The 14,439-nt window shown below is 37.6% G+C and overlaps 1 protein-coding gene across 1 annotated transcript in view; it reads left to right on the top strand.

The window, feature by feature from the left end:
* Positions 1 to 5,377: 5,377 nt before the first annotated feature.
* Positions 5,378 to 14,439, top strand: part of LOC128866740 (uncharacterized) — a 78,315-nt gene continuing 69,253 nt past the window's right edge. Inside the window, exon 1 of the mRNA XM_054107703.1 lies at positions 5,378 to 5,988. The gene's annotated coding sequence lies outside the window, so the exon portion shown is untranslated. The remainder of the gene's footprint in view (positions 5,989 to 14,439) is intronic.

The raw sequence follows: 14,439 nt of genomic DNA, 5'->3' as shown, positions 1-14,439 counted from the left end.
CGCGCACCAACCCATTCGGCTAGGGCGGCCGGAATTAGCTATACTTTTATAAAAAAAAAGTTATTAAGATAAAAAAGTCTCAAAACTGGTCAAAATCCTGAGATGCTATATTTTTCGCGGCGTGTAAAAAATCCTCCGTCTGAGAAGAGGGTATAAAATGTCATTTTGCCACCATTTTACATTAGAATAATAAATATTTTTTTTTTAATATTTCAATGTTATTAAAAAAAACATTGTAAAGGGTGGTTAAGTTTCAAGGGCGGGTGTTGACTTTGAATAAAATACAATTTTTTAGGAAATTATTGTTATTTCTCTTTATTGTGATACAATAATATTGGTATGGATCAATTACGTATGAAACAAAATATCGGCCAAATGTCCGCCGCGGCCTCGGCGGCACACCTCCATCCGTTGGTCCAAATTTTCGATGACGCTGAGGCATAATTGATTTTCTATGCCGTTAATATGCCGAATTACATCATCCTTTAGCTCTTGAATAGTTGCTGGCTTATCGACGTACACCTTTTCTTTCAAATAACTCCAAAGAAAGAAGTCCAACGGTGTCAAATCACATGATCTTGGCGGCTAATTGACATCGCCGCGACGTGAGATTATTCGGCTATCAAATTTTTCGCACAAAAGAGCCATTGTTTCGTTAGCTGTGTGACAAGTGGCACCGTCCTGTTGAAACCACATATCGTCCACATCCATATCTTCCAATTCGGGCCATAAAAAGTTAATTATCATCTCACGATAGCGAACACTATTCACAGTAACTGCCTGACCGGTCTCATTTTGGAAAAAACACGGCTCAATGATGCTGCCGGCCCATAAACCGCACCAAACAGTCAGTCACTCTTTGTGGGTGCATTGGTTTTTCGGCAATCACTCTTGGATTATTATTCGCCCAAATGCGGCATTTCTGCTTATTGACGAATCCACTTAGATGAAAATGTGCCTCATCACTGAAGATGATTTTCTTCACGAAGTGCGCGATATGCATTTTGATTTGAACGCCCGTTTTCATAATAAGCCTGAATAACTTTAACGCATTGCTCGATTGGTTCAAATTGAATTAGTCTGAAATTGAAAAATGTCAAATGAAATGCAGAAAAAAAAGTTTAGGTGTGGTTCACATTCAACATCGGCTTTTGAAATTGAACCACCCTTTAGTATTTTTCCATACTCTCAAATATATGAAAGCCACATATTTTTTCAATATTACCCTTTTAAGTAACAGATTTTTCATATAAACGATAAAGTTGTTTTTTTATTTATTTCTTGTTGTGTACTTAAATATTCAATTCGCTAATCAATTCATTTTTTGCCGGCCGGAACTTGAAATACCACTTTGGTTCAGCTCAGGAAACCCGTTACGTTCGCATCCGTAAAAACTCGCACAGAAATTGTTGTGATACACAACGTACATAATTAGCATAGATATGCACATAATTTAGACGGCTTTTTCTTTTAATATCTAAATTTATGTATTTTCAATAAATAAATATTTGTTTATTTTTGAGTTCGGGACTATCAAGTGTTAATTCGATGAAATTCCAAAGAAATGACCAGAACAGGGCAAAAGTGATGTGTTAACTTAGATTTTTTTGAAGTAGTTAAACCGCTCTACAAACAATTCCTTAAAATTGCTATCCGTAACATATATGCAAACAAGTTGTCCATATGTCGCGAGGCCTGAATTTTAAATCCGCAATACTAATAAGACTACGTAAAAGCATAGCTAAATTATGGAGAATAGAAGAAAGCCGCGTAGATGCCGGAATTGATTATCATTATCGTGGTTAAATAACAAGAAAAAAAAACAGCGTCGCAGATGCGTCAACTCCTATGCAGAGTATGGTCGAATGAATGCTGGTCCGCCGACACTCAAGCAGGGGGATGTCCTGCAATCGCGCCAAGCACCGCGGAATCAATCTCTTTAATATTGCATATAAAATTCTATCAAGCATTGTGATGGAGAACAAAAAATTATTTTACTCTTTACTAGATATTTAATGAAAATTACAGCACCAAAATAACTGTTTGTCGATTTTAAAGCCTTCGATGTTTTGAGACAGCATGAGAAGTAATTACCTATGAGTTGACGTAAAGATAAAGTGGCGTAGAACAACAACAACAACTCCATCAGAATCGCGAAGGACTCCTGCGACACTTTTATACAGAGCGATTTCCCATAGTGCGCTTTTTTTGATCTGGCGCTAGTAAAGCTGGCATGAGCTGATACAAATGTTCGACCACGAACCGGACTTCACCGAAGGGTTTTGACGTAATAAATTCGAATATGAACTCAGAAAAGCTGCAGCACATCTGAAGGTAAAAAGTAAAGTTTGTAAGCATGTGTTTTTCGGTTGGTTGGTTGATTGGTTAAAGTTGTGAATCATGCAGAATCCAACTAGCGCTTTCGCACCATTTCATTACCTGCTTGTTTATTGATTATTTACAGCATGACTATATCCAGTCTGTGCAGATTACGTACTTTATTTGGTTGTTGACATCTAAGCCGACATCGAACAGCGGTTTGCCCAGGGTTAACATTTTGTCCTTCCATTGGGCAGGGCATTCACAGAGGAAATGGAAGATTGTTTCTTTTTTCTCCGGTTGTTTGCAACTGTGACAGTGTGTGTTTTGAGAGATGCCCACTTCGACTGATATGCCAGAAGCCATGTATCACCGCCGTGAGTCTACAGGCATCCCTTCGTTTCATATTTGTCAGTATTGACGTTTGTTTGTGGTAGTAGGTGGGCCATAACGTTATGTTAACTTTGCCTGTTGTCTGGTCTCTCCACCTGCAATCCGCTATTCGTAGATATTTTAAGGAAATTGCATTCTTGATTGCACCCAGTGGTGTGAATACTGATTCTGCAAGAATGTTATTCATGTCCGATCCCTCTCTTGCCAGTTCGTCCGCTTTTTCATTTCCTTTACTGTTCTGACATCTCGGGACACAGATTAAGGTAACTTTATGGTTTTCACTCAAGGTGGTAAGACTATTCCTACTTTGTTCCACCACTTTAGAGGTTATTGTAGCTGAGAATCCAGTGCCTGGTTTGCAGCTTGGCTACCAGAAATAATAGCGATATTGCTTTTAAAAGTGAAATCTGCGATTAGTAGCCTACAACCTTCCCCTGTTGTCAGTGTTTTCACTACTTGCAGTAGTGTCGAAATTGTTTAGTAAAAGTCTCTTACGCCATTTCTACTGAGATGGCAAAAGAGTGGCAAAAGTCCTCCCCGAGATGAACTGAGTTTTTCGCAATAATAAGGTGGCATGAACATAAGTTTTGTCCCTCGAACTTCATTTACTTAAATGCACTCATGATAGCCATCTTCTTGATATGGAGAACTGCTGTGCATTAAGAGCTTGCCAGTGCATTAAGTTTTTCGAGTTGCTAAACTAAATTGCTTAGGCAGAGCTAAAAGAGAAAAACTGGGATCTTGAAGGCTTCAAACGAAGATGAAATATGGCCACAGATGAAATGTAGGTATCAGCATCGCTTGCGGGTGGAGATCAGGATTGGGCGGTTTAAGGATGATTCATGGGAAAAAAGCATTTTTTTAAGTATTGTATTGTATGTATTTTAAATAAAGTATTGGAATTGGAATGTATAACACGCCATACATAGTAAAACGAATTTTTTTGCAACAATGGTTTTTTTTTCCTACTCAGTAATTTTGTTGTTCTTGGGGTGTATTTCAAGTGTGCTAAACGGTTTTGCAAATTCTAATTTTTTTTTTCAAGTTACTGCTAATCAAACTTTTGAACCATCTTTTTCAGAAATTTTCATCTCGAAATCTATGGACCCTAGAGAAAAATTGTGGGAATTAGAATAATAGGGAATGAACCAAAGTTTATCAAAATATTTTTTGAAAATAGCCAATTTCATTTTTTTTTAATTAATAAAAGAAAATGTTATAATAAAATATCAATCAAAGGGTTTTTTGAAACATTGGTCTACAAATATACATAAATAAGTTCTTCGTAGATGCAACGAAATTTTTTTTGAGGTGAACGCGATACTTCGTAATTGGATAATGTTAAAACAAGAAATTACAATTGATAGTCAACACGTTTCTTGAGATAAAACTGTCACGTTTTTTATTTTTTTATGAATGTGAAAGTCGATTTTTCTAACAAGAAAATAACTTGTAAGAAAATAAAACCTCGATCTCGACCACGTAATTTATGTGAAAGTTAGGTTAGGTTAGGTAGTAATGGAGAGTGGGCCCAGAGAGTGGGCCCACTTGGACGATAGAAGTTTGGTTCATCCTTTGTCATACCATTGCAAGAGGAGGAAAAGGAGAGGTGAAGGCAAAAAACGATAGGACGAAAAGGAGAGGGGTGGGGAGGGTCGAGTATTTGTGGGCTATGAACGGTGACTAATTTGCGGTTGTGTTAGCCTCTTTATGCTGCTGATGAATTTCATTAGATTTTTGAAGTCAAGACCTGTTATATCAGCAGGCGCAGAAAAGAAGTGAGAACCAAGATGCTTGAATCTTAGTCCCACGAGATCTGGGCAACTAAGGAGCAGGTTCTGAGATGATTCCACCTCATCCTCCATACAGCTGACGCAAAAAGGACTCGAAGTAATTCCGAGCCTTACGGCATATGACCCCGCGGATAGTGCCCCGTGAGGATGCCCACGAAATGTGAGAAATGAGATTTTGTCATCTTCCGAATATCCCTCGAACGCCTCCTATCCAAACGTGGCCAGAAGGAATTCGCGACTTTACGCATTTGTGTACTTGCCCAGCGCTCGCTGAGTTGGTGCAAAGCCCATCCTTCCAGGAGTAGAGCGCAGGTTGTCAAGGGGATCCCGCTCCTCTCCTTTCGCGTGCACACTACCTCACAGGTCCCTTGGCTGGCCAGCTCGTCGGCCTCGCAGTTTCCGGCAATGTGAAGGAAAAGTGGCACAAAATTTGGAAAATCCGAGCTCGACGCAGCTTGCGAGTAACAATAACAGTAACAACAATTTAACGGTTACTAGGCCAATTCTGGAGAAGAAGATGCCGAACTGCTTTGCCGACACGAGAACACAGCATGAAACTTATTTTATTACCATTCATCACTAACTACAACTACACAGGCGCTTGGGGAGTCTACTTGTGCGCGCGCTATCGTCATACACCCACACTTTCGGGCAGCATACAGAGTGCGCGCCGCCCTGTAAATTTCCCCCTATTTGCTGAGAGTTTTCCCTGAGCATAGAACATTACGCTCGCTTATCATGCTTATGCTTTGCATGCGATCCGCTCCGCTCCACTCCGGTACATGGAGGCTGTATAGCTGGCTTAACAGCCTAACTAACTAACTGCCTGGCTGTTTGCTTGCCTGCTGCCAGTATTGGCTATCCGTGTTTGTCCATTCGCAGATGGAAAAGTCAATTTTTCATCTCGGCGCAGCGCGAAGGGTGTTTTTGCTTTAATCGAAATTTTTTCCTCGTTAATACTTAAATACTACACACACTTCACGGCTAAACGGACCATACCATTTAAACATTGAGGATAATTGCACGCCACAACGCAAATAAAATAAAAATCAATAAGAAAATCCGATAAAATCTATATAAAAAAGCAATGTATGTTTAATGTGTGTGCGCTTTTTTGCCGTTTTTTTGTATTTCGGAAACGCGATGCGAACGCGAGTATGAATTTCGTTTTACGCCTTTGGCTGCAGTCGAAATCGAGAATTGGCATCAACGACGCAAGCGTTGACGGCGACGACGGCTTCCACAACTATATCCACATGCTAAGTCGTCGCAGCTGTAATCGCGACAGCGACAGCAACTGCGGCGCTGACAGTCAACATAGTGGTGTAAGAAGTGACAAAGTGGAGTCGGTTGTGCGTGTGTGCCCGTGTGTGGACAAATCTGTGTGAGAAAATTCCACCGAAATTCGGAGCGGATAAAAATCTATTGACGGTGTGTGTGTGTGTGTGTTAGCACTAGCGGATTAAAACAAAAAATTCAATTGGTAAATGAAATTCAATGTTTTATGGTAAAATGCAATAATTTAAGTGAATATTTGTTCGCCTTGTGGAATTGTTTAGTGAAACTATGTGTGGCCAAGATAAGGCTGAAAAGCTTACCTTATTTTTAATGCATACGACGTGGTGAAAATCGGTTGAGGCTAGCAGCGCCGCAGCGGCAGCACTACGAACACAAGCAGCGAAAGGAGTCAACCAAGAATTACTTATGTGGGATTATAAATCGAAATTACTACAATCGCTGTGCTAGGTACATACATATGTACATGTGTATGTGGGTTGAAGGAATTTGAAAATTAATAATAAGTTAATTGAAAATCGAAAAGGGGCTTTCGCTGAAAGCAGCAGTAACGTTTCAATTCGTTTGGTACTTGAGTACCGAGCTTCAATATCAGATTATCAGTATCAGCAGTCAATTTGTATAATTATGTGTGTGAAAGCCCTTCATATAGATTATTAGATATGTATTTTAAGAAAAGGACCTTCGTAAATAAGTAGCGATTACGGTGTTATTTATTCTCGTTGCGGTCCATTGAATGGCTACAGTGTCTATTGACCCATTGTTTCGCGTATTGCTGAACACTTGCAATATAACATATTTTTATAACCCCATATGTACATATATATGTAAGCAGACATTCATGCACACACATATCGCAGTGCCATTAGAACGTGATTAGTTGCCCTACCCCTTTTTTTGCGCAGAAACAGGGTGTATTGCACTCGTGCGTGTAGGCCATAATTATGTTGTTTACAATGTGAAAATGTGTGTTTTTAATCAATCAATGAGGTTGAAAAATCACTATCACGTAAATTTATGTATATAGCTGCGTGGACTAAGAAATAGTTTAGTTCAACGCCGAGAAATGTGGTCCACACAGCTTAGCTACTACTCCCCATTGTTGTTGCACATTTTGGATTTTTCCTTTTTTTATGAAAACATAGTTCATTCTCCCACCAAAATTATGTGAATCGAAGTTTCACACTTTTGTGCAAATTAAAAAAATGGGGATTTAAAATAAACTTTAGGTATGCAGTTTTATAGGCAATTGAAGCTTGGTGTCTAGCATTCGTTAGATGGAAAAATGGGAATAGACCACCAGCAAAAAAAATTGTCAAAAATCACTGAGCCACTTGAAGCTTGCACTTTACGAGTAATGCACCAAAATCCAATGGGCTAAATTCACCTGTTTCACCTGTCATCTTCAATACATGAGTGCCCTTCCTCCATCTCTGCAATGTTCCATGCGAATCTTCTATTGTTAGAAACGCGCTCAAAGTCTCCTTCTGGCAGCTCTTTAACAACACATACAATTTAGCTTCCCACAGCTTCAGCGGACACAAATCTTACTTCTTTTAATGCGGAGTTAACCTTGAGAAACCAATAAAAGACGCCCGGCACATCTGGAAGAATGCGGCGCATGATTTAAAACTGGGCTAAAAATCTCTAGCCAGACAATGCAGAACGAAGTGATGTATCATCTTCATATAAAGGGTCCTTCCACAAATCAGACAGTTTTGCGTTATTATTTCACAAAGTTTAGCAAGAATTTCCAGAAACCCTGTGATGGTGCATAATTTCATGAATATCGAAAAAAATTATCATTGTCTTGAATTTTGATTTGTTTATTTTAATATTATTGTTTTGACCCTCGATGTGGCACGGATTGATGTTTCGGTTATAATGATTCGCCTACTTGCAATAGCCTCCAATGCCTTCTTACGAGTATTTCGTTTTGGTCACATTATCATTTGCTTCCGAGTAAATACTCTTTAATCTCTTTGACGATAGAGGTATTTTTTTTTTACTCGATCCTTTTTTCGAATAATGTCATGGTAGGCTATGCAAAATTCAATTTACCTGTATTTTTTCGCGACTTTCTTTTTTAGTAACTTCTGCGTGCAATTAATGTCTCCGCTTGGAAACATTTCAAAAAAAATTACTTTAAGTATTAATTTTTGCTCTTTTTCCTACGTAAAAGTAAAAATAAAAAAAATATAAAAGAAATATTTCTGTTCCGTAATAAAAATTTAAAACAAAATGTTGTCTGATATTTGTAATTTAATTGGCGCATGCATTCTTAGTTGGGTGTTTTACCGACCTTTTTCGTTAATTTATGAGTTGCATCATGTGATATTTTACAAACAAACAATTCCAGAGTTTATATATACATATACATATATACATATATACATATACGTACACCCTTTTTGGATGTTTGACCGAGCTCATCCTCCTATTTGTGGCGTGCGTCTTGATGTTGTTCCACAAATGAAGGGATCTACAGTTTCAAGCCGACTCCGAATGGCAGATATTTTATATGAGGAGCTTTTTCATGGCAGAAATACACTTAGAAAAAACGTTTTCTTTATTTTGGTATTTTACCGAGTTTCGAAAATACGTTCTTCAAATACTATTTCTAGTTGGCGCGGCTTCATATATAAAAATTCATTAAGCTGCATTCAGGAGAAGGATTCTGCAAAAGTGACACGATAGTGCGCTGAAGAAGTGAAAGCCTAATTTTGTAAAAAATTCGGATATGTGCCTCCATCCAGAGTATCTTGTAAAAAATTATAACCATGAGCATCTTCAGGTAATTGTGCCTACGATGAGATGGTCAATACAATTTTTGGGGATTAATGCCGAATAGCGTTGAGCTAATGGAATTTTAAATGCCCTCTGCAGGCAGATATCGTCTATTGGTTGATAGATTAATAAACACAACGATTCTTAAAAATACCATGAGTTTGATTGGATACAGACCTTGAGTTTTCATCAAGCTGCATATATTTACTGTTTATTATGGATCAATTCAACCTCCAATTCTACTATAGTACGAGTAGATAATTTTTTATTTTTCATTTTTCATTCCGCTCGAGAGCATAGAGCCTCGACAAGACTCTTCCATCGTACATGGCTCTGGGCTGTTGCGCCGTCCCATGTGATGTCCAAGTATCATTTGATCGACTCTACTCCCTTGTGGGTTCCAGTCCAGTGCCATTCTCGTGATATTTGGTAGATTTCTAAGCGTGTGATCTATTCATATTCATCGCCACATTCTGCATTTGATTTGCCATAGGATGGGTTCTTCATTCGCTGATATCCACAGTGCGTCGTTGCTGATGGTGTTTGACCAGAATATTATATGCGCAATGGTGTTAAAGACCAGCCATGTTTCACTTCCGTACAACGCTACCGACTTCAAAGCCAAGCTGAATATTCGGAGTTTAGAGCGGGTAGAGATTTACGAACTGTATGCATTCACCCAAACCCCACCCGTGCTTTGTTTTACCTTCAGTTGATATGTTCGTCTGCTCCGCCGTCACTTTCACAACCGGCTGACCTATGACAAGTGGGTATAGTAGATGCAATTAAACACCCAACAGTTCAAAGCAGAGTTTTAAGTGAACTCTTTTGAAGTTTTAATGAGCTCAATCCTCAAACCTAATGCAGTAACAACAGCAAACCACCATTTGGTCAACTTTCATACATTATAGCTTATTTTTATTCTTTTTTGACAGTTTTCGAAGCAAATCAAGCGTGCGTTGGGTCAGTACCTTAAGACCTGAGGGGCATTATGGGTGAGCTTGAAGAATTTTCTACATGTCGACTGTTAATTTACAAGTTGGGCTTGTTATAGTCACATTGGCACTGTCACATTAAGCAACAAAATCAAGATTGGTAAGACGTTCGAGTGTGGATAGGACGAAAAGGGCTTGGTAGTGTTTTTAGTCTCAATGAAACAGTTATCTTTTCCTCAGCTGTCACATGTATATATGTAGGTATATATAATTGGTGCGTACACTCTTTTTGGGTGTTTGGCCGAGCTCCTTCTCCTATTTGCGGTGCGCGTCTTGATGTTGTTCAACAAATGGAGCGATCTACAGTTTCAAGCCTTCAAGCCTCAAGGAGCTTTTTCATGGCAGAAATACACTCGGAGGTTTGCCATTGCTTGCCGAAGTGCGATCGCTATTAGAAACAATTTTTTCTTCATTTTGGTGTTTTACCGAGATTCAAATCTACGAACTCTCTGAATTCCGAATGGTAGTCACGCACCCATTCGGCTACGGCGGCCGGCTGTCACTTGTGGTTCAATTAAATACTGATCAGTTTTGGGTATTTCTTGAACAATAAAAAATACAATTTTTATTTTATATACAAAAAGGTATTAACTAATGAGACCGCTAAAAAGCCGAATCCACCCTAATCTCTGGTGAGCGATTCCATATCATGTGTCAGTCTCGTCAATTTTTCTGAATATTGGCATATTGATAGGTTTGAGTAAGTAAACAGAAAATAATTTAAAAATTTTTAGATTTGTTCAATACTGAAAATTTTGCTTTTAATTTGATAAGAAAAAATATACTTAAAAAAATTTTTTTTTTAGTTTTATTTTTGTGTTAAAAAATTTTGGAAAACAAATTTTTTTTAGTTTTATTTTTGAGTTCAAAAATTTTTTAAACATTTTTTATGTTCAAAAATTATTGAAACATTTTGTTTTTACTTTTTAAGTTTTATTTTTGGAGGAAAAAAATTAAAAAAAAGGTTATTTTTGTGTTAAAAAGATTTGGAAAAAACATATTTTTGATTGCTATATTTCAAAAATAGCCCGACTAAGATATTTTTTTTTTTTGTCAAATTTCTTAGTCTATGCTCAGTAGTCTTTGAAAGTTTCATAGTGGGTTTTGGAGTTATGTTCAAACAACCAGTGAAAAATATTCGAATATACGAATATGTATGCTAGCGCTGCGCTAGAGTAGTGAAAATAGACGATTGCTTGACTGTAGATAACACATGGGATGAAAAGTCTCCTCAAAATAGGCCTCAGTTTCAGCGATAACCTCCTCATTCGAGTGAAATTTCTTACCTGCGAGAATTTTTTTAGGTCTGCGAACAGCCAGTAGTCGCTGGAAGCCAAATCTGGCGAATAGGGTGGGTCTGGAAGCAATTCGAAGTTTAATTAATCTAGTTTTGCCATTGTTTTGATTGATTTGGACATGGTGCGTTGTCTTAAGCAAACGCGGCACCCACTTTGAACAGAACTTTTTCATAGTAAAATGCTTATGAAATATAAAGCCAACATGTTCTTTTGATATCTTTATGATGCCAACTAACTCACGAAACTTCGCCTTTTGATCGTTAAAAATGATATTGTGGATTTTTTGTTACCACCTCATTTGGACGTCCATTGCGTTGTGCATCGTCGGTGTCTTTACGACCACTTTTAAAGTCAGCAAACCATCGTTTTATTGTTGTTTCTAATGAAGCGGAGTTCCCATAAAACTTTTCAAGCCATTGTTTAGCTTGAAACGTATTTTTCCCCATCAAAAAACAATTTATAATTAAATCACGAAATTCTTTTTAATCCATTTTTTTTTTGAAAATAATAAAAGTAGCGTCACCATTGGCACAATAACTCACGAATTAATAAATAGAATATCATGAAATTTTAACCGCTGTCTTTTTAAGGTTAGTAATAACTGAAAAAGAGGTGCATGCAAGAAAAGTAGTACCATCTATGTATTAGGCCCGGGACTTTTCTCTCCATGTGTTAATAGTTAAATTCTGAATAAAATCATTCTGTATAAAAGGTCAGGTTGGGTTAGATGAGTTGCTAATGTAGAGATATATTTGAAAGCTGGCGATTAGGAATTAGAAGTAGCAAAATGCTTCATGATATCAAGCAGGTGCTATTGACCAGTTTTATTTATGTAAAACGTGAGAGTCAAGCGAAGGCATACTAAGGCAATTCCACCTCATTATTCTCCAGATAGGTAGCTCAAAAGAGATTCGAGAACCACCAAACCCTATTTGGGCAGAGGAATATTCGATCTTGCATATCAGTGCACCCGCTGCGCTAATTCAAGGCGCTTCTATCCAAGAGGAGACCGCATTTAGCCAAGGGAAATCATATTCCTTCTTTGTATGAAGAAAAAAGCACTTCAGCTGCTGTCCCTGACTGGCCAGCTACTAAGCCATATAGTTTCTTGCAATGTCCTGTGGCTTTTTTTAATATAATATATGTAAGTTGTTGAACGAAGTATTCAGATGTGGCCGAAATTGAAGTCAGGCATTCTCCGCCTAATTTTGAGCGTGCCACGACTGAACCTAGACCCTAAATGGCCGTCTGCTATCGAAGTCGTGTAAAGACTTTTCATAAAATCAAATTGCTACTCAGAGCTGGGATAAAATGGCAGAGCCCTTCTTCTGTAGATAAAAATATTGAAATGAACAACACAAAAAGTAGCAAAAATTCTGATTAAGTCAGCTGTGAAGAAATTAAATTTTTACGACCAGAAATTTTACTTAATATTGGTAAAATTCACCTCTCATACAAACATACATGCACACATATTTTCGTAAGCTTTGAGATCTCAAAAAATTGAAAACGTATTTGCTTGCTTCGAACCAAGGCACATTGAACAGTTAGTAGCAGTAGAGCACCAAATATAATATTTTGTATTTTCTTTTGGACCTTAGGAAATCAAATAAGTAGAGAAAACAAAATCAAATCAGCTGGTCCATTACTACTACCCGTTTAATAGGCCCTACCTTGCATAATGTGTTAGACTAATCAGTTTGCTTCAAGAATTGCTCTTTGCAAACTTTTTATAGAAATACAGCAAATACAAACATATGTATATTATTTTTAGGCTGAATTTCATATGCTCCACTTGTATGTTAATTGTTTTGCGATGTTTAAGTATTCTCGTTAAATTTAAAGTCCTATATCAATAACAATGAGTGCGCTGATACTGTGGGCTCTACGTTAAGCTAATGAGGGCTACACGTTGACCAGCATACTTTATTCACTCTACGTTAGTGGCCTTCAGTATGACTTAGATAAATATTTCCCTTCAATTAGTAATTGTAAAAAAAGAGAAAAGGTCAAATATGAATAAATAAAAAGAATTGTGCTATGAAATCTGCTGCCCACTGGCTGCTAACTGCTGCCGCTGCCTGAAGCAGAACCGATTTTTTCCTGGAAAACAGATGTAAATATGCAAACATATATACATACATATGAGCACACAGACCCATGCAAAACACACATAGGTAATACACATACCTATATACATACAAACGTACATACAAACACACACATGGCTGCATGCTTATGCCTATAAACACACTTGAAGACAATCGTTTGACTGACTGGACTTCCACAACGAGAACAAAACGGCGAGGAAGGAAAATAGTGGATGTAAGTGTGGTAGAGAAATTTTACGTAGATTTTGCGAAATTTACGCACAAAGGGAACGAAATACGAAACAAAGCATGTTTGGTGATAAAGATGTGTGTAGAGTGGCAAAGTTAAAAATACGGAAAGCACAAGAAATGCAGCCAACTTCACGCTTATTACTGTTACAATGAAGCAAGCAAACAAAAACATAGTACGCACACATACACATCTTAGCCCTGCATTGCAAACTACGAATAAGGCGGAAACGTCAAATTGTGCAAACTAGTAAAAGAACTAATCTGAGAGTGGCCCTAAACAAGCGAGTGATAGGGAGCGAGAGAGAGAGAGGAAAGAAAAAGGTAGTTAAGCAGAGAAGAAATTTCAGTGAGTGAAATATCGTGTAGGTGTGCAGCGCTCAATCGACAGATTGGGCGTCAATGTTGCAGGCTATGAGCGACGCAATGCCAACGATGAACGGACAAAGTGTGCGAAAGTTTACGAAGATTTGAAATACCTACAAATACAAATGCGAATTGAAAGGAAACGGAAGCAGAGCAGCAAACAATGAGTGGCCAATAGAAAGTGTAAAGTAAAAATCGAATTCGAATTGCGGGATGAATGAAGTTAACCAAATTGAAAGACACGGGTAGTGGAACAAAAGCCAACGAATGTGTGTGTTAACGAAGAAAAAAGTAATAAACGTCAAATGGAGAGAGGGCAAATTAGTAGATGCTTTAGAAAACTTAGAAGCTCGTACTTGTGTGGCACTACAAATAATTAAAAGTTATGATTAAAAATTATTTTAAAATAAAAATATTGCCATATGAAGTACCTGCAGGATAAATTTATAACTAGTATAGTATTAAGACAATTAGCTCAAATTTAAATATAATTGCGTGGAAGCTTCAAAATTAGCATTAATGAAAACTAATGAATTTTTAAAAGAAATAAAAAACTAAACTATCGATTATACCGTGTATTCATAGGGCGTAATATGACATACATAAGACATAACGTATCAGCTTGAACATTTCGATTTCACAAGAAATTGCTGCAGTATTAGGTTGGGGAATAAGTTCGTAGCGCTTTTACCGAAGCGCTGTTATTTAAACAAAAAACAACAATTATATCAATAAGTTAATCAATTATATATTCGCCGTTGCTGTTTACAACCTCTTCCCACCTCTCGACCAATTTATTGATGCCGTTCTGCCAAAAATCGCCTGGTCCACTGTCAAAGATGTTGTTGAGCCA

The sequence above is a fragment of the Anastrepha ludens genome, chromosome 6 (assembly GCF_028408465.1).
Source record: "Anastrepha ludens isolate Willacy chromosome 6, idAnaLude1.1, whole genome shotgun sequence".
NCBI classification, from domain to species: domain Eukaryota; kingdom Metazoa; phylum Arthropoda; class Insecta; order Diptera; family Tephritidae; genus Anastrepha; species Anastrepha ludens.
This window is presented reverse-complemented; position numbering and strand designations above follow the sequence as displayed.